Raw genomic sequence first — 20549 nt, 5'->3', positions numbered from 1 at the left:
GTAACTATTGCTTTTTGATAGCGGAATATATCATGAGTTGGTCGTGACTTTCCATTTTTTACGTTTGAAAATTGCATAGCTATGATTTATTTTCTAATATTTTAAATATCACGAAATTAGTATTTCACAGTAGCTTGGACGCTTTCTTACTACCACGGCAAAACAGATTTCTCTCCATCTGCTTTTTATTTTATAATCTAAGATTGACGTGATAAGGGTGCATTAAATGTTCTTTTAAAACAGTAAACAAAAACACAGAAAAATGTAACAAAGAATTAAAGTATGAAAGTATACAATAATAAAATCTACGTTTCTATCGAAACGGTTTAAAGAGATTTTAATAGTTTGAATTCATGAATATAATTTTTTTGATGTATAAAATATTTTATCTCGATTTCGTGAAAAGGGACGGAAGCGTGTAACAGGAAACCAGGGAAGCTCTATTTGATATGACCAATGAGCGCCTGGTGCAAGTTTTGGCTGTCAAATGGTACCACCCCAATCTCTGAGAAGGTATTGTGTTATTGTTGCTTATTACCAACGTAAGATATCATACGTTACACATAATATACAACTAATGTAAAGCTCGCTGCTTTTGTTAAAAGAAATAGACATTTCCTATACGCACGTCCTATGGACGTAATACGGTCGCCCTCAGGTCCTATGAGGCCAACCCTCAGCTTAGCATGGCGTCGATGTCGGGACCTGTTCTATTTATAACACCGTCAAGGGGGCATAATTAATAAGGGATACGTTTAGTTAGTTAATAGAACTTAATAACTTACTAAATTTATAGCTCTCTTTACAGAGAAATATTAAAAAAAATAATTTAATAATCCCAAGAAACCCCTTCATACTACAAAAATATTTCATTTAATTAAAGAATACTAAAAAAAATTCGTAGCTAATTAATGAACTACACAAAAAATATTTATAACTAAAACGCTCGAAAGAGTTTATTTAAACAAGGTACCAATATTTTTGAGCCTACAAGCACGCTTACGTAGTAAACGAATTTAAAATTAGTTCGCTAAAATTAATTGAGGACTTAATTTCTTTTTCTACCTTTGAAGGTACTCGTCTCGGTTGCAAAATTAAAATAAATAATGTGCTTAATAATTAAAAATATATTTTTTATCTTCTTTGCAATTACTTAGGAAAGTAATTTCATAAGGTAATATGATAAGGTTTTGATGATTTGAACTTGGTACCTTGTCAAAATTAAATATCTTGATTAGTAGATAGTACTTAGATCTTTGTCTTACTTGTGAGTAGCTTATTTACTATTAAATAAAAATCAAAGCAATCACTTAGCACTTGAGTTATAAATATATAATATGTTAAAAATTTAATTATATTTAATTAAGCAATTTAATATAAGTGCTGCAAGCCTTAAATAGTTGCGATATTTTGATAGTACAAATTTCTAGTGTAATTTCTTAGGGCGGCATATTCCTGGGTCTAAGGTAAGTTAGAAACTTAAATTCAAATTCAATTATTACCAAAAGATAAAACCAATTGTCTTGACTGATTATCGAAGTCAAACTGACTGTAAAAAGCTGAAGTTTGTAACATAGTTTTATTTTATAACATTTAGAAAGTAATTTTGGAAATTTCCACTGGGGAAATAAGGGACGTTGGGGTCTTTGTATAAATTTTACCCATACAAAGTCGGGACAGGTAGTTTATCATTTTTATAAGGAAGACAAGAAAAAATAATCTCGGAATTATTTCGTGCCACGCTTCGGGGTTACAACGTTGTACGGGAACAATATGTATTTTGTATCAAAGGATCGAGGTTTTGTGCATTGTCAAGGGTTTCCAATTCCCAAAAGAGCTTATGATATAACTATCGAAACAAGTGCACGTTACTTATACATACAGTATGCAAAAGATAAAGATAGAGTCAGTTCTGATATAAGTTTTACATTAACCAAAATATAGAGTAGTTATAACACGTGCTTTTTGCAATTGGGAGCTTGTGGGTTCTTGGGTGCTTAATTAGTGTTTATAATTATTGATTCGATGGTGAAAAATTAACTATCCGTACTGGATGGATTTCTGCCAAACGTAAATCCACAAACCCATATTGGAGGGAATACCTACTCTACAGTATTGCTTTTACTTAAGTAACTTGTAAAAGTATGTAAGTATACTTAGAGTTCAATTTGTTAACTTATTATCAATTTTATGATGTCCATGATCCTTGTTAACAATAATAAAAAAGAAGAAATTCTTTTCAGAAAACGAGATAAGAAAAAAGAAAGATCTTTATATACGAGTGTAAACGTGTTATATAAGTATACGAATCCATCCAATTGTAGGCGAATTATCAGCGGAACATGTTACAAAGGCTTTAATGAAATAAAACGCCTGAACATCCTACTTATGCAATTTTCCATTTTATTTAAAGATAAGGAAACGTACGTACAGGAAATTAAAAAACATTTAAAATAAATAAAGGTCTATCAAATAGCGAAAGCCTTATTCTTAAATACCAATGGGTAGTAAATAAAATACGTGAATTTTAGCCGAGAATTGCGAGTTCACTATTGAAAATTAACGACTAATTATTATCAAAGATTTGTATAATTAAATCGCGTCATCTATTCATTTGTGTTCGGCTGCGGATGAATAAATTTTCAGGAAACGTATACGTTTGTTTAAAATGCCACATGCGCATCCACCAACCCAGAGGAGTAACGTGGTTGATTGCGTTTTTTGAGGTGGTTAATTGAGTTTTTTTACCGGCAAATCAGGTGGCTCACCTGATGGTAAGCGGTCACCATTGCCCATAGAGACCAGTTCTGTAAGAAATACTAACCATACCTAACATCACCAATGTGTTACCAACCTGAGAGCTAAGATGTTATGTCCCTTGTGCCTGTGGTTACACTGGCTCACTCACACAATAATACTAAGTATTAGTGCTTGGAGGTAGAATATTTGATGAGTGGGTGACACCTACCCAGACGGGCTTGCACAAAACCCTACCACCAATTACCACCTACCACCAGTCTTTGAAAAGAGAGGGCCTTCGAGTGAAACGAAAATAGGCTGTATAAGCATACCTGTTACAGTTCTATATATGTGATCATAAATAAAGAGAAATATTGAGCTCTTTATCCTGGCAGGGTTTTAATGTCAGCAATATTTCCTTGACATACTCGAGCAAGCGGACAATTAGCGCTAATGTCACTTGGCTTATGTTATAAGAAATGGGAGAGAAACAATTAATATCCTCTTATTTCATGTGTCTGGAAGATTATTCCTTATTTCGTCAAGTTTATTATATTGATCATCTTTCAAGTCTACTTTATTTAACTTGACATTAAAGTAAATGCTAATAACTAAATAAATAAATTATTTATTTCAAGAAATATAAAAGCACCTGACAAAAAATATATTAAGGTCTCGCATAGGTAGAATAAGGTTATTATACAATGTTTAAATTTAAAACTTAAACATACTAAGACTTTTTTTTAAACTAGGAATCGGCCCATTGGGTTTTTCCACTGATATAAAAAGTAACAATTGTGAGTCGGACTTTAGCATAGAGGGTTGTACCGTACCAATGAATATTATGATTAATTATTGATTGCTTTTCGAGTGAAAGTGATATGGTTATACGCAGACGTCTGTATCATTTGAGTGCGTTCACTTAGAAATTTGATTTTGGCACAGCTCCAAGGGACTGCAGGATTGTGCATTTGATATCAATTAAAACTTTTGTACCTCTACGCGTTCCCGAGAACAAGAGGTCTTGACAGACGTAAAGGTACAGAACTCTTAAAAAAACAAATAATCAAAACAATGATTCTGGAACGAATAAACGACAAACATAAAAACATTATTTTTTATTTATAGAGATTTGCACTATTAAGCTAACTCTCCATGTTATTTATTTGAGTTCGGAAGTCGCCAGTGTTAACAATACCGTGAATCGGAAATTACGTAAAGCTGGGCCCCGATCTTGAAATATTTCCGGTAATATTATTAATAAGTTGAATTATTAAAGAGGAAATAACATTAGCTACAATATTTTGAAGCAAATAAATTATTAATTGAATTGTGTAAAGAAAACGATCTGCTTATTTTATAACTATTGGCAATTAGTAGTTGTACGCCAAATATTTTGTTGCAACATAAATGGCAATGGACTAGGTTATGGTAAGTCACTAACGCCTATATAAAGTGGTACCATAAGAACTATAATCGCTTGACAAATAGAGGAAATATATTTAGAAACGTAAATTATATTATTCATTCAATATCATCCGAAACATTTAAGTATCGTACAAATATTTAAGCTGTTGAATATGCATATAAATAGGCTGAATTAACTCATCCCGGATTCCAGTGGTCTGCTATCATTAAGAGATTATCCCAAAAGATTAAATTCAATAGAATGTATGTAATAGAGAAGTTTAAGGGATTACATTTCAAATTCACTTCTATCATAAAAACTGTTACGCTTATAATTTCGCTTACATTTACAAAACCACATTTAATAAGACATGGGATTGGTCATCACGCTTGTGGCGCTGCTGTCTGGCCTGAGTTGTCGGGTCAACCGCTACGGATGGCGCGGTAGTTTGCTTAAACGATCCCGTGATGCTATCGAAAAGACGGAATGGACATCGTTGGTTTTTAGTAGGTATTCCGCTGCAGTTGACGCCAGTGTGTTTTACATACCCTCTCACTTTTTGTGGGGGAAATGCATAAATGCTTTTTTTTCCAGAAAAAAAGGGGGTTGTCACACTTATGCTAGTCGTATTGTAGTTTTTTTATATCCTATCCTTATGGTAGTTTATAAGGCGGGTGCTCTTGAGGTTGTCTGTTAAATCTCTAGGTTACACCGGTAAAGCTATTGGGTTTCCCTGTCCAGATATTCTCAAAACCAGCTTAGCAAAAATTCGTGGTCATTACGCTTTTGTAATTGCCTAGGATTTTCCACCCGTCGGATTACGGATTAAGATATACGCGGATACACTAAAATATATACTTTACTGTTATTTGGTGGGATGGTTTTGTGCTCGTACGTTTAGGCGCGTACCACCGGCTCATCAGATTTTCTACCACCAAGCAACAATACTTAGTACTTATGTGTTCCGGTTTGAAAGGTGAGCAAGCTAGTGTATCTATAGGCGCAAATGACATCATCTGAGCGCCCAAGGCTAATGATTAATGATGCACATTGGTGATATAAGGAATGTTTAATATTTTCTCCAACTCCAATGTCTATCATCGTTGGTGACCACTTACCATCATTGTATGGATGGCCTATCTGCCCGTCAGCCTACCCATATGATAAGAAACACTAGTAGATTTGATTGAATGGTGATTTATTGAAATGATAAGTAAATTAAAGTTATGAAATATTTTAGAAATAATTGTCCTTGAAACCCTAACGTATGTCATAGTTAGACGCGACTTACTTATTCTTGATTTTGATCGTGACGTCATCGTTCAGCGTTATAACTTCACTTTAGTGTCATCGCACGTGACGTCATTACAGTGCTTAGAAGATTGCCACAAATCACTTTGGGGTGCGAATTTAATCAAAGGTGGCGCAAATTGCCCGCCACTGACTAATTTACGATCGTCTCGCTCACTTATATATGGCGTTACTACTTGTTTGTGATGAGCAGCTCAAAGTCGTGCGTTTCAAATATTCTAGAAAAGTATACTAATAGCAGGAACTAGGGAAAGTATCACAGATAATACATTACCAAAATAACGTATAAAAAACAGTGAGCTAGGTTCTCTAATTATAGGAATAAAGAGTCTTATCCGGGCATTTTGGGACATTATATATCGTCCACAAATGCCAGCTACTAAAGAGGCATCTTACGAATTATTACTTTTTATATAGATAATGTGTGAGTACGATTAAAGTCCTCAAGGCCAATTCAAGTATTCAAGCTTTCGACTAAAATTATATTACATAAATGTATACACTAATGCTCACTTGGTCTCAGCGTTACTTCATGGTAGAGATTTGTATAAGCTCGTCTGAGTCGCTTCATTGTGTTCTGGATGAGTGAGTCAGTGTAACAACAGACACAAAAAACATAACGTCTTATTTTCCAAGGTTGTTGGAATGGGTGAAATTTCATACGGCGCCAATTTCTGTGGGCAGTGGTGACCACTACCATCAGGTGGCTCAATCGCTAGTAATTTCGTACAATCTATTACCGTGATAAAGGATATTACAAAACACTAATGACTTTTTAGTTGACTGCACACCTTGGGAATGAAATGATGGCCTCCAGGCTGTTTCAAATAACTAAAATATAATTATCATTGTACATGCAAAATGGTTAAAAAAAATAAATATCCCGCTGAATTTCTTTCGCCGGTTTTTCTCAGGTCCGAGGTACTAAATTGCGAACCGGTGGTAGATTTTTGACAATCAATAAGCAAGTGTAAACACTTCTATATTGAATAAAGATTTTTGACTTTGATATCTGGGCGTCTTAATTAAATACCAAGTAATTATTTTTAATTTTACCATGTGATAACTTGTCGCAAGCACTTGGTACGGTTTAAGTACAGCTGTGATTTATGTAATGCTTGATTACGCTTGTTTGTAAGCTTTAGGTGTCTTTGGGAGTTAATCGTCTAATTTAGTGTTTGGGGAAAATTTACCGACTTAATTATATTACATAGAAAAAAGGAGTTATGAAACGTTTGATTGTTTAAATATAAACAGTTTTAATATAAGAAATTTTGAGTCATTGACATAAAATTTAGGGCTTTGTCAGAGGCTGTTTACAGATTGTCACTAACATAAGGTAACATTGGATTGATTGGGTTTTGGAATATAATTGAAAGATAATATATAGTCCTATTTCCTATACACAGTTGAAAATATGGCCTTGGGTCTATAATTGGACAGCTGAAACAATTTTCAGGCATCAAGTATTATATTTTATATTTCTTACTGTTATACATCATTCGGATAAATCATAGGGATCGTTGTTTTAATTTGAATCTAGTAAACGATGAATTACTCATAGACAATCAACCATAAACCACCTCTTCTGACCTCTAAGATGCAATAAATATAATTTATCTTGTAAATGTATCCATTGGGTCACTCGACATCCAAAACACAGCAATGATATATATGACTGGTATTCGGAAGTGGATTATGGAATTCTTCAGATATATTTCAATTAAGACTAAAACTACACACACATACACTCAAAGACAAAAGAGAACTATTGCGTACAAAAAATAATTAATCCACCCTATATGACTCATTCACTCAGATTCATGGCCTATTGTCAGATTCTCAACGAAGAATTGCGAATTAAATAGCTAAATAGGATTTGACTCCAAAACCTTTGGAACTGCAGTCTCATAAGCTAGCCACTAGAAGCAGTTGTGCTGCCAGTATATTCCAGATATTCTTTTATAGAAAGAACTGAAAATATTGAAGAAGGAAGATAGACAAGTTGATTAAGCCTAATTAGAATGAGACATCTCTGAGTGAGTCCATTGGAGATGAATTAGTACATTGCAAATACGTTGTCCACTCTAAGATCAATACTAGTATCCCTTGCCTTCTAAGAAAGTATAATACTCGATACATTTTACCTAATAAACCAGCTGCTTGGAACGAAATTATTTTAGCTATATACAGTAAATGACAACAAATAAAATTGTTACTAAAAATTCCATGTGAAATAAAAAAAAATATATTTATACATAGATATCTTTAAACATAGATTATAGTAAGTCTTTATACATAGAAAAATTATATCTTTATAGCTCGCGACTTCCTCCATGCGTGAAAGGGGGGAGGGGGAATCTTTAGCAAGGGTAGGGCCTATTTTGTATCACTTAGAACGTGTATGCAGTTTTACGATGAATTCACTTTCGCGTTTATAATATTACAATATGTATCGAGTACCGATCAGCTGTACATGTTATTGTAAAAGAATTTTCAATACAAATTAAATCCAATACAATCCTTTGTGATCGAATTTGGAACCAGATCCGTGATACAGCATCCACGTTCCACCAGTACAAGCGCTTAATGACGCATTACGCTGAAAAGAATATATATCAAAAGAAAACTCCCGAGGCGTCCGTAGTCACGCTTGATGAAAATTTTACCCCCGGACTTTATAGACTCACCTTTGTACGTATTTGTTGATATTTCAAAAGAAAAGATTAAAGCCTTATGTTTCATAAAGTAAGTTGTATGCTCTGTTTATATTTTGGTCGTCTGTTTTTGAAATTTGTCCCTTATTTTGGGATTGAATTAAAACAACAGCCTGTATAGCCTTTACACAGATCGGATTGGTGTGGAAGAATTTTATTAATATTAGACACCTTGCATGTCTCCTTATGATGTTTTCTTTTACCGCTGAGTACGAGAAGAATTGTAAGAAGAGAAATTATCGGTTGTAGTTGTAGAATAAAGTAGTAGATAGCTTTTCGATTAAATTTAGTTTTCTTCTATATTGATATGACTTGCAAAGAGTATGTATAGAGGTGTATGAGATATTTTAGGGCTAATTATGCTTACAAACGTATAATTAGATTTTATTATATTTATTTATAAATAATATTGTTTTTCAAAAACGGACAAAAAGAGAAAGAAGACAAGAAAGTTACTGTCTTAATTCAAGCATTTTTTTATGCGAAACATTGGAAAATCGAGATAAGGTCCATTATGAATTTTCTTATCGAGCTATTTCCTTAGAATTATAACTAGTTGAAATCAACATGATGACATTCGCTTATGTAGGTTAATTCTTACGTATTTTGAGACTGACTTTCGAGGAAAACGTTTTCAACCAAAATTATGACATAAACATGAGGAAATCAAAACTTTTCATTCTAACCAATTTTGGGTAGTAGTTTAAAAAAAAAGCGATAACGTTTAAACGATATCAAAATTATTAGTTTAAGTGTATTAGTAGCTTAGTTTTGTCGTGGAGTGCCTTAATCTAACTCAAATATCGTCATTGGTTCGATCGATGTCAAAATTAAACCTCCAAATATCTTATAATAATTTATTTATAACATATGTTACGTTTATTTATACTTATAATTGAATGCACCTATTCTTAATTAAGCTTGAGCTGTGACGGAACCACGTACGAGCCGAGCAATTGGAACCGAATAAATTAAGACGAACGACGGCTCAGCATTAATGGTACAAGACACAAGAGTTAGCGATTAATTGAAAAACGAACTGAAGGATTAAATAGATTAAGTCATAAAGTATTGGGATTTATGCTCACTTTACAGCCGTTTTAAGCAGAGAATAATGAGTAATATGTGCGGGACATAACCATATAGTACTCACACGTGTGCAAACCTATCTGGATAGGTACCATTCACTAACTATATATTCTACCGCCAAGTAGCAATGTTTAGTATTATCGTGTTCCAGTTTGAAGGATGAGAGAGCCAGTGTAACTACAAGCACAAGGAATACAACATATTAGTTCCCTTGGTTGGCAGTGCATTGGTGATGATAGTGGTTAGTATTTCTACCAATGATAATATTTACGGACGATGGTTAGACTATTTATAACCATCAAGTGATCTATTTGATAGTCAAGTATTTTTTAATCCCCTTACTCTTATAATCGGATAGGAAAATCCGACACAACTGATTTTAGGCGCAAGACTAAAGACTAGACTCCAGACTTCCGTTACCTAACCTGGGTTTGAACCCAGAACCGCTAATCATTATACAAACGATGTGCCTTATACTAAAATTATCTTGCATATAAAACGCTACTTGCTTATGCCTTGTAACAATATCTCGCTCGTTATTAGAACATTTAATACCGATTCTAGCAAGCATTTTCCTTAACTGGTTCGATTAGATTGCACCGTTTGCTTCTAAACTAGCTTTAGCGTATTGATCCAGAACACTGCTTTAGAGGGCTGAGTTAAATAATTGATACCCTATATAGAGTATGATTCTCTAATATAGTGAAGATAAATTTGTGGATATACAGGTTTCATCCTATTTTTCATCACGACCGAGAACAAGATGAGTTACACTATCTATCTACCTAGTTTTGAAATCAGAATCTTCGGTTAAGATTCAAGTGTTCTAACCACTGCGCAATCTCGTCTCATAATATCATAATAATGAATATAATGATATGATATGAATTATTTCGATTTTGTTTTTTGAATTATTTTCATACTAGTTTCCGCCAAAGATGCCACACATAATGCATACCTTAAATCAATTTAAAATACAAAAGATCATTGTTAGTATAATATATTCTTTTGAAATAGGATAGTACATTGTTTATTTGTGAATCAAAAACGATGTTACAGTTTAGAATTTTCTCGATAATGACTTTGAAGAGACTTCTGTATGAGAACATTTAGACTTGAATTATTTTTATCCTTTAGAGGCTTTTACGTCTTTGAACAGACATTCTCAGGATGTGTATCCTTTGAAATTCAGATTTTGTAAACATATTCCTTTTAAAAGAAATAGTCTATGAATGTCTGCTGGGCCTTCTTAATTTAAAGTTAGTATCTTATATTCTTAAGTAAAAGGTTTGAAGTTTATTTCACCACTTTGCCCCAATATCGAATGAATAGATATGTCGGGGAATTTTATCAAAGTCACGTTACCTATAAACATACATATATATGAAAACACAGATACAGTTATACCGCATCTTTGCTTTAGATTTGCGTGATGTATCAACTTTTATATGCTTCTAATTATTTTACAAGAAATGAATTATTATTACAAATCATTCAAAACTTAATAGCGCTCTTTTTAATATAAGCGTAAACCAGCAAAAACGAATGAAATTATGGCATTAATGAAGACAAAGATGGCAGTGAATGACGTACGAAATACAAATTAAAAAAAAGTATTGTAAATATGTTACATTAGTAGGATACTACAAGACACCATAGTGTATCTCACCTTACTGTGAAACGGTACTTTAGATTATTATAATTAACAAATAACTTCTTGAAACTTCACGATCGAATTTTTTGATGACTTTCAAGTTAGTTCTTACAAAGTAACTCCAGAATTTAGTATTTCATTGCTCGAATAATGATATATGAACTTTTTTGTGTCAATTTAATTAACTATACCTAATATTATTTTTTATCAAAGCATTGAAAATAAACAAGCTTCCTTTTTTTGATTATTGCTTCGATGCATAAATTATAGTAGCAACCTGTAAATGTCAGCTGGGTTAATACTCCTTTTGAAGAGAAGGTTTGGGGCGTACTCCACCACGCGACTCCACTGTGGTAGCTTTACTTTAAATAGTTTGTTAAATGACGATTTATAAATTATATTTTGATTTTGATTTTGTGGGTTGGTGATTGGTTGGTTGGTTAACCACTATTTATAAAATGTATAATAAACAAATTATGCTCGCGGGAATTAAAATATGCTCTTCTGGGTTTGAACTCACCATCTTTGCTTAATATTCACGTATTCTGCTCTGATCTTTTAACTAGTGGGACTGCTTAGTCCCAGTAGTTAAAAAATCTAACTATATTCGCTTCTTATTTTTTCCTGTGAGAAGTATTGTATAACTTTTTATTCATTAATATGGAATGTTAAATTTATAAGGAAAATTATGTTGCTGACCTTTGACTTCAACCACAATTTTTTTACAAACATCAACATTTTCTTACGCTTGGCAATCTCTGAACTTGAATTGTGTATGTATGTGTTCGTGTACATATAAATATATATTTACTCACAAAGATGCGCCCCCTCTACTAGGTCATTAGTATTGAGTTAAGGTTGGAAATTACTCTTAATACAAAAAAACAAATACATCCTTACGAACAAGCCTATTTCTACGTTTCTATTCAAGAACGTGTAATAGCTATCTTGGTTGATGAATTTTAGATAACTCTGTACTACTGTGATTGACCTCTTTTCATAAACAGAATCCTAAATACTTCCCATTCCAAAGATTGAAAAAGGACAAACTAATATACCAACATTAATTTCCGATTTCACCCTCTTAGGATTTTTAGCAACGCTATAAAGCCTGTCTTTTACTCATAAAAAGAAGCCTAAATACCGATTTCCAAATATTTACATATTGGGTATCATCAGTATTGAGTTACGCTCGTGCAATCAAGATGTCTATGTGGGTGAAACGATTAACATAACAGTCAAAAGATCAAAATACAAATTAGATTATATAAATTATCTTTTGTTTTCAAGTCTTACGTGTAGTTTACTAAAAACGGGCATGCCTCCGTAAGTGAGTTATGTTTGTATCTATAAAGTAGTAGAGTCTTATAAACCTTCAATAATAGCATGTATATAGTCGTATATATACATTTTATGTTTATATTGTTTTAGATTAGAGAGAACGCCACCCCCCCTTTTTTGCGGGGCAAAATTATGGATGAAAATCTATAGCCTATAACCATCTATAGATAATTTGGCGTTTATTCGTCATAGTCTCCTATCAATACGTTCAGTAGTTTACACATGATTGACCCACAAATACGTTCATAAATGTATTTTTTTCTCTCATATCTTGAATACATATCATTTATAATTGAACTCTCAGTTTCTCGTAAATATTACAGCAAACGCTGTACTGCTTAACGAGCATTGTCGAATATAATTACGATCATGAATAATTAAGTTATAATTATATTGGAACAGTAAGGTGAAATAGCAGCCTGATGATATCCCACTCTGAGCAGTCTCTTATTTTCAGGAGAAGATTTGAAAGCATATTCTACCACGCTGCTCTATAAAGGGCTTAATGAATACATATTTCACACTCTTATTCGATACATGTAGGAGCGATGTTTTTATTACACAGTCCGTCGATGTGCGAAGGCGACGAACGATCATGAGGAACATTGCTCCATCTACTTCCTAAAATATTAAGTATGAACAAAAAAATGAAACATATCCGTAAACTAAAGACAAATTTTCGTAAACGTACCAAAACTAACCAACGACCGTATGAATTAGTGTTAGTGTTGAATTTTAGTTTTCCATTTATTCTCTACCTGACAGAAAAGGATACGTGAGGAAATCTGCACGTAGCGGAAGAATTTCAAAGACGTATACAACAGCTGATCCACATTTACGGGCTTTTACTGCCTTACCAAAGCTGTCAAGAGTGTTTTATAATAACAGCTGCAAGATAATCTTATACATCTACTAGCGTTTCGTGCTTTAAAGATAACTGAGCTACAAATATTGCCATTCTTTTTTAATAGGGCACTGAAAGGAATACCAAATATTTTGTCCAGAGTCCAAATTGATGAGATGAAAACTCACTGGGTATAACCCAGACTACTTGTCCGTGCTATTTTCAACATCTCCGCTATTCATATGACACTAAAATAATAATTGTTTGTAATACTTATAAAATATAGCCGTATACCTTATAGAATTGATTGGTTGTTATAAAATTAAAAAACTAAAATGATGCAAAAATCGATGCAAACTTTTATCAACAGTGAAATTGTAGATAAAAGTTTTTGTTTAGTGTCATTAATTTTGAAAAATGTTTTACTACTGACTGGCCTTACTTTCATAAACAGAAGCCATATTCCAAGCATAGAAAAAGGACAAGCTTCTATATGAATTTTTAGAAACACTTTCAAAGCTGCCTTTTAGTTATAACAAGAAGCCAAAATACCGATTACCATACTTCTACCTTTCAAAAATGACCTACTTCCATATAAAGTTTCATCCTCGTTTCACTCTCTTGCGATGATGAATTTTTAAACAACTTTGACATCTATCTTTAATTCATTGAAAAAACCTAAACACTGATTTCCATAATTCTAACATTAGAAAATGTATGTGGAAATTCACTCAACCACCAAACTTCACCACCTTTTAACTTCCTAAGAAAATCTATTTGGAAAAACCCCCTCATAGTGCTCACCTACATTTCACATGGAATCCCTATGCAGTATTGCAGACGGTAATACGATACGTAGACTCCAGGGGAGAAATTACCTACATCGTTACTTCGGGCTGCTAGTGAAATTTTAATGAATTGTAGCCGTAAGAGCTAACCACTAAACTAACAAGGCAGTTACAAGCATTTGTTATTAAAAATTTTCGTTGGAGTGTAACTTGTTTTTTTTTTATGAAACAAATTGCTATAATTTATTGTGTATAAAAAAGTAATCATGAAATTAGTACGAGAGTTACTAGAGATAATTTTGAAACTTGCTTTTGCTAGCATAGCTTGATTTGCTTGCAGTTTTTCTATTGTTCGTTTATGGTATTGTAGATTTTCTATGAGATCAGCTCAATCAAGCTGCCAAAGGAGTCCAGGGGCGCGTAGGGATTTGCAGTATATATATCGTGTTGCCTCTCTGATCAGTGCTGGAGTCAACCACCGCCAGAATTTTAACGAGTAAGAATCCCACGAAACCCAAACCAAGGGCCTGGGTACTTTTCTGAAAGTTCCCTAAAATCATAATCCTAATTAGTTCCAAGTTCCGTAAACCTGCCTAGTAAAATATGCTAGCGCTAATCGTACCTCAAGCACATCATAATATATCAAAGGTACATTCAAATAAAACAACAAATCAATATATTAAGAAGATGTATTAAGGATTGCCATTAAAAAGATCTTCCAATAGAATAAGCAGTCCATATTCCTACTAATTGGACACATGTTGCAAAAGACGCCGTATACAATTTGACATTTTTATAACACGCGCTCTTTTGACGAATAAACTGACGAACAGTTTTTTCGGGACTGTCTGGGCTAGATCATTGTAAAATAAAGGTTTACCTATTATATATCTTTTCAGGTTCAAGATGGAAAAACTAACCTGATTTTTATAGAACTTTCATGTTATGACAATCAAATGTCTTGATAATCTTTTTTTTATGACATAGTTTGGCGGATGATCCTATAGGCCACCTGATAGTATGTGGTCACCGTTGCCCATGGAAAATGGCGGTATAAGAAATATTAACTATTCCTTACATCGCCAATGCACCACCGACCTTGGGAACTAAGATGTTATGTTCCTCATGCCTGTCGTTAAACTGGCTCACTCACCTTTCAAATCGGAACAGAATAATACTAAGTAACTATTGTTAAGCGGTAGAATATCTGATGAGTGGCTGGTACCAACCCGTCTGGGTGTCTTGATAATCACACAATATAAGAAAGTAATTTGCCTTTATCCATCAAATTACGTTATCTTTATACACGACCTATTGCATAAGTCGCTGGTATCACTGAAACTCATCTTATAATACAATTTCAGCTGTAGCAGTGAAACTGATAGTTGAATTAGTTCTGTTGCCTTTAATTAAAATTTATAAAACAATCGCCATTGACTGATTGACTTTTAAATTGGACTTCTCAAAATTCTTCTGGAAAAAAATAGTGCGAATGAAAATAGTTAAAATGTGACGAAATAATGTTAAAAAAAATATATTTTACCTAATAAGTTAAGAAAGCACACAATTTAACCCAATAAATTATATTTTTTGTTGCTGCGTCGTTTTATTATGAAACGTTACATATATTAGCGTTGCACTAAAATTCCACATTCAGATTTTAATCTCATCGCACCTAAAGAAATTTCAATTCAAACTATTACTAATGACGTAAGCTATTAAGAAAAAATTAAAAACCTCGGCACAGAAGTCACGTTTGAACCGCAATCGGAGCCGTCGGCTCCATGATGTTCTTTAGGAGCCATTAGGAAACTACGAATGTGTTTCAAGCGCGGTGTAAGTTACAAGCAATTTACTAATTAATAACTACCTAAAATGTAAAGAAACGTTTTGCTGCTCAAATACAGTTGGAAAATTTTATAATATACATGTTACTTTAAAAGCTCGAACTACGGTAAATCCTAAGATTTTCCAGTAAAACCTAAGATTTACCAATTATTAATGGTAAATGCCCAAAACGGTTTGCGATTCGAACTTTTGCCACCATTCACTTAGTAAATCTTAGGATTTACATTTAAGACAAGTTAAATGTTAAAAAAATCATGTCATAACGTGTTATATCCGAAATGAAAATAATTTAGGTTAGGTTAGGTTTGTTATTTAATTACTATCGTTTGATACCTGAGGTTTTGACTAATGGTTAATTGAAATAAGTGATTAAGAATTACTCATTGTTTTATTCCTAAAACCATCATCTATCAGCTGACAGCGGTAAAACCTAACATATACTGAATTCGAATGCTAAAAGCCCGAAAAAATCGTCCCATTTTCAGTAATACTTACATAAGCAACAAAATAAGCCGTACTGATTCTTTTGTTTTCTGGTTCACTTGAACGCTAAAGAACATAAATTCTGATAAATATAAACATATTTACACTTTTTTATTGAGACTAAAATTAAAATGCATACCGCGAATCAATGTACATAATACCATCTAAGATATGTTGAATAAGTAAATGTTCAAAATGTAGTGCAACATTGCCAAGTTTCTAGCTCTGATTTGATTTAGAATTTATTGAAAACATTCTCTTTATTTGGCTCACCAAAAAATTTAAAACCAATACGTCAAAATTTGCTTATAAGTTTGCCAGTATTATACTCGTCATTTTTAGCAATATAACGCTTCGCTTATAAATTTAAGCTGCACACCAAGTACAAGTATCTCACAGAGAAGAAAACGAAAGTACGGGCTTACAAGAGAACATACTTGGAACTTGTTTACGGCGGGGTGATGTCAATGAAAGTCGGACATTTGATCTCTGAAAACACTACGCTTAAAAGACTTAAAAGACAGTTTGTTGACAACATCTAGTACTATATCAAGTAATCATGTTTCATCCAGTATTTTCTTATTAATTAAACATTTACCAGCAGCGCCTGTAGTAATTAAGAGTTTGTTAATATATCATTTACCAATTTTAAAAGTGAGGGTACCTTTGATGTATTAACAGAAAGACGCGTCGTTTCACACCGGGACTTTGCTTTCGCTTTTGTTGCATTACTAGAATGTTCGCTCGCACTCCATCTGCCATTTGTTTTTTAATCAATCAATCAATTAAAATCAATCAAAATATTCTTTATTTCAGTAGGCTTTTACAAGCACTTTAGAATCGTTCGTCATTTAACAAACTATATTAAGTGAAGCTACCGCCGGTTCGGAATATAAATTCTACCGAGAAGAACTGGCATAAATCTCAGTAGTTACTCTTTTTCAACATCTAAAAATACATACAGTCATGTTAGTTAAATACAATTATATATGTATGTTGTTTCCTGCCTGGAAGTCAACAAGCATTAAATCCATGCTTTCTGGGTCCTAACCTTGTATTCCTTAAAACTCAGATTGTCTCATGTTTTTATCCAAACGAAGCACAAGATTTAATATAAACACAAATTAAATACATGTTAATTCTAAAATTCTTGCCCGGATTTAGAACCTTACTGTTGGTCTTCTTATATTCTTCCTTTATTCATGTATATTATAGAGACATATGTACCTGTATATGGTGCAGATATAAAGTTTATTTCTTGTAAATTTTACAAACAAAAAATACTCCCTGAATTACACCCATGAATTCACAATTTGCTTTCCCAAGCTTCAGCAGCTTTTGGTAGCTTTTGATGTATTTTAACTTGTAAAATGAAATTTCATAAGACTCTTTCATAGTTAAAACTAACCTACTTAAAAAATATAGTATAATAATATATTAGATTAGCTGTGAGTAAAATTTAATTATTTAGAGAACATTAAATTCATGATTATTACTTAAATAGGCCTTGATAATTCTGTAAAACTGCGGAGCACAGCTTCTTACATAACAATACTGTACATTAAGCCTTTGAAAATACGCTGGATATTTCTGGAATTTTCTGGAGTCTTTCAGTTAAGCGTTACAAAAAATGTTTCCTCGTGTATTCATATAGATATGTCGGTTTCATCACGATGTTCCGCAACATCACCGTCCGACACAGATTTGTTTCAATTAGTCAATGTCAACGTTGAAAGATATAAATATAAGTTATTATATGTCATCAGTAGAATACATAAACTTTAATGGAATGCTGTTTGTCTTGCCCTTTTTACTGTCCTAATTATGTTTTCTATAGTTTTTAGGGATCCGTGGTAAATATAATAATCTTTCAATCCATAGAATGTCTACGTATCCATAAAAGTTCGCTAATACTGCATACGCATGAAAGATGTAATCGAAGTTTATGATAAACACAGATCCACATAAAATATCAAAACTAACAACCACTAGTAATATTTCAGCGACACGGTACAAGCTTGCAAGTTGTATTGAAATATGTTTTTTTTTTAATTTTTGTAATTAAGCGGATAGGTAATGTACGCGCGAGAGAAAAGTGGACTGTATTTTTGGTATAAAAGGGTGTTACCTCAAAACTCTGGGCTCGGTGAAGACACGTTCTTCTTGGGAGCGCTCCCTTGGTCTTCATACACTCGAAGAACACAGCCAAAGGGATGGGTGATATTATAGGAGAAGGATAAGTCCGTTACACAAGCTAATTTCAAAAGCGCGGCGCACTCACATAACACACGTTACCGCGGCTCACACCAGAAGGGAAGAGAGAAAAAAAGTACGTCATACGTCAAAATCATTCCATAGACAAAACATAGACGTTTCAACGTACGCATACACCTAAATACGCTACAGGTAAATTGTTTTTTTATGTTATAGGGGGAAAAAGGAGGCTCACCTGATGGAAAGTGATTACCACCGCCCATAGACATCTGCAACACTTGCAGGTGCGTTGCCGGCCTTTAAAACGTAACGTAACTGATGGTAAGTTTTAAACCTAGCTCATAAATATTAGCACTTAGAAATTTTAACCATTCGTTATACGCCTGTGTGCCAACTTTAGGAACTGAGATGTAATGTCCCTTGAGCCTCAAGTAACACTGGCTGACTCCTTCTGGAACTAAGTGGAACACAAAAATGCAAAATATCGCCAATTTAGTTTGTCGGTAGAATATATGATGAGTGGGAGGTTCCAAGACAGGCTTGCAAAACCCTATACAAGTAAAGCTATCAATTTGCTCGACGTTTTTTTACTAGAGAATTACTCGTATATTATAAATTAACAGAATGCGTGAGAAGGCGTACGGTTCCTTCCGGTAGAGTAAAATAAAATTACCCAACAAATCTCAATCCGTATATTATCAAGGGCTATTTAGAGGATTTTTGTTGAAATATTACTAATTTGACTTGATTTTACGTTAAAAATAGCTTTTGGTGGCATAATAAAAAAAATTTGACAGAGTTTCTATTTGTAAATAATAAATATTAATAATAATAAAATTTATTTTTGAAAAATACTATTCTCTAGTCGGTCAATTATATGGAAATAACAAACTAAAAAGACATCTCAGACTGTAATTTTACTAAAAGATGGATAATTAGGTTTTTTTGTGAATAAAAAAAGAGATTATAACATAGTATCCGGGTAAGTGGTGCAATAATAGCATTACATACAAATATGTACATACATATAAATACTCATTAATATTATAAAATAAAAATAAAATATGTATTACTATTAGAGTATAAAAAAAATTCGAAATACAATTAAATAATATAATTTCTTCTCGTCTTCAGTTGTAAGTTCTTTTATATAATGTAAACGCGAATTATTCTTAAATATTAGTTTCTATACAGAACGGAGTGATTATAAAATATAATGTACGTAAATTATAGGCATTTTTGGTATATGGTGACGATATGGATAAGAGAGTCTTGCAAAACTTTATCATTTATTTAAGAGGAAAACTGGGATTTTATCTACGAAGATTGGGTGAGTTTGAACTCTCCATCTCAAAAAAAGAAACAGAGGAGACCTCAGCGTGTTAATTTAAAGTTACTTAATTATTAAAGTATTTGATCATACTATGTTATTAAATCAATTAAATATGAATACGTCATTTATTTTTTTACTTCGTCCCTGAATCGAGGAACCCAAAAATGTCACAAGTAATTCGAAAGATTTACGGAAATTACACATTCTACGGTACGACGGATTCAAGCGTTCCCATTTATTAAATGGCGAAATGATTTTGTCCGTACGAAATGGCAGAAAATATATTTCTTTTTGACAACCGACGAACAGGCAAAGCGTTAAAATGCAATGGTATTTTGTGAGTGAATTAAGATGGATAAAATCAATCAAATCAACTGCTGTGTTTGCGTGTGCGCGTTTAGGACTTATGTACGAACCGTACATAAGTACTATAGCCACATTTTGTTATAAGGTCAATCCAACACGATCGAAAAAAGTTCAGACGCAAGATCAATAGCTTGAGTGCTTTTCGAGACAAAGGAGTGTGATTATTGTCAACATCCAGACTACCGACTGCCACTAACAATTTTTCAACTGAATAACCCAATTAACTATATGTATAAATATATATATAATATGCAACTAACTGTATTATATTTTTATTAGACAGGCCTTTAGATTGATCTGAGAACCGCAGGAATAGTGATCTTATTATCTAGCCACAAAAAAAATTACACGTAAATTTATTTGCCTGTAATTTGCAAGTCGTCATACATTTTTCTTTCGTTAACCGGACTATGA

The 20549-nt window shown here is 32.9% G+C and overlaps 1 protein-coding gene across 1 annotated transcript in view; it reads right to left on the bottom strand.

The window, feature by feature from the left end:
• The window catches only part of LOC125070133 (potassium voltage-gated channel protein Shaw-like), a 252867-nt gene that overhangs the window by 2015 nt on the left and 230303 nt on the right, over positions 1-20549 (bottom strand). The gene's annotated exons all lie outside the window — the stretch shown is intronic.

The sequence above is a fragment of the Vanessa atalanta genome, chromosome 16 (genome assembly GCF_905147765.1).
Source record: "Vanessa atalanta chromosome 16, ilVanAtal1.2, whole genome shotgun sequence".
In the NCBI taxonomy this organism is placed as follows: Eukaryota; Metazoa; Arthropoda; class Insecta; order Lepidoptera; family Nymphalidae; genus Vanessa; species Vanessa atalanta.
The sequence above is the reverse complement of the archived record's forward strand: the minus strand, read 5'-3'. Positions and strand labels throughout refer to the sequence as shown.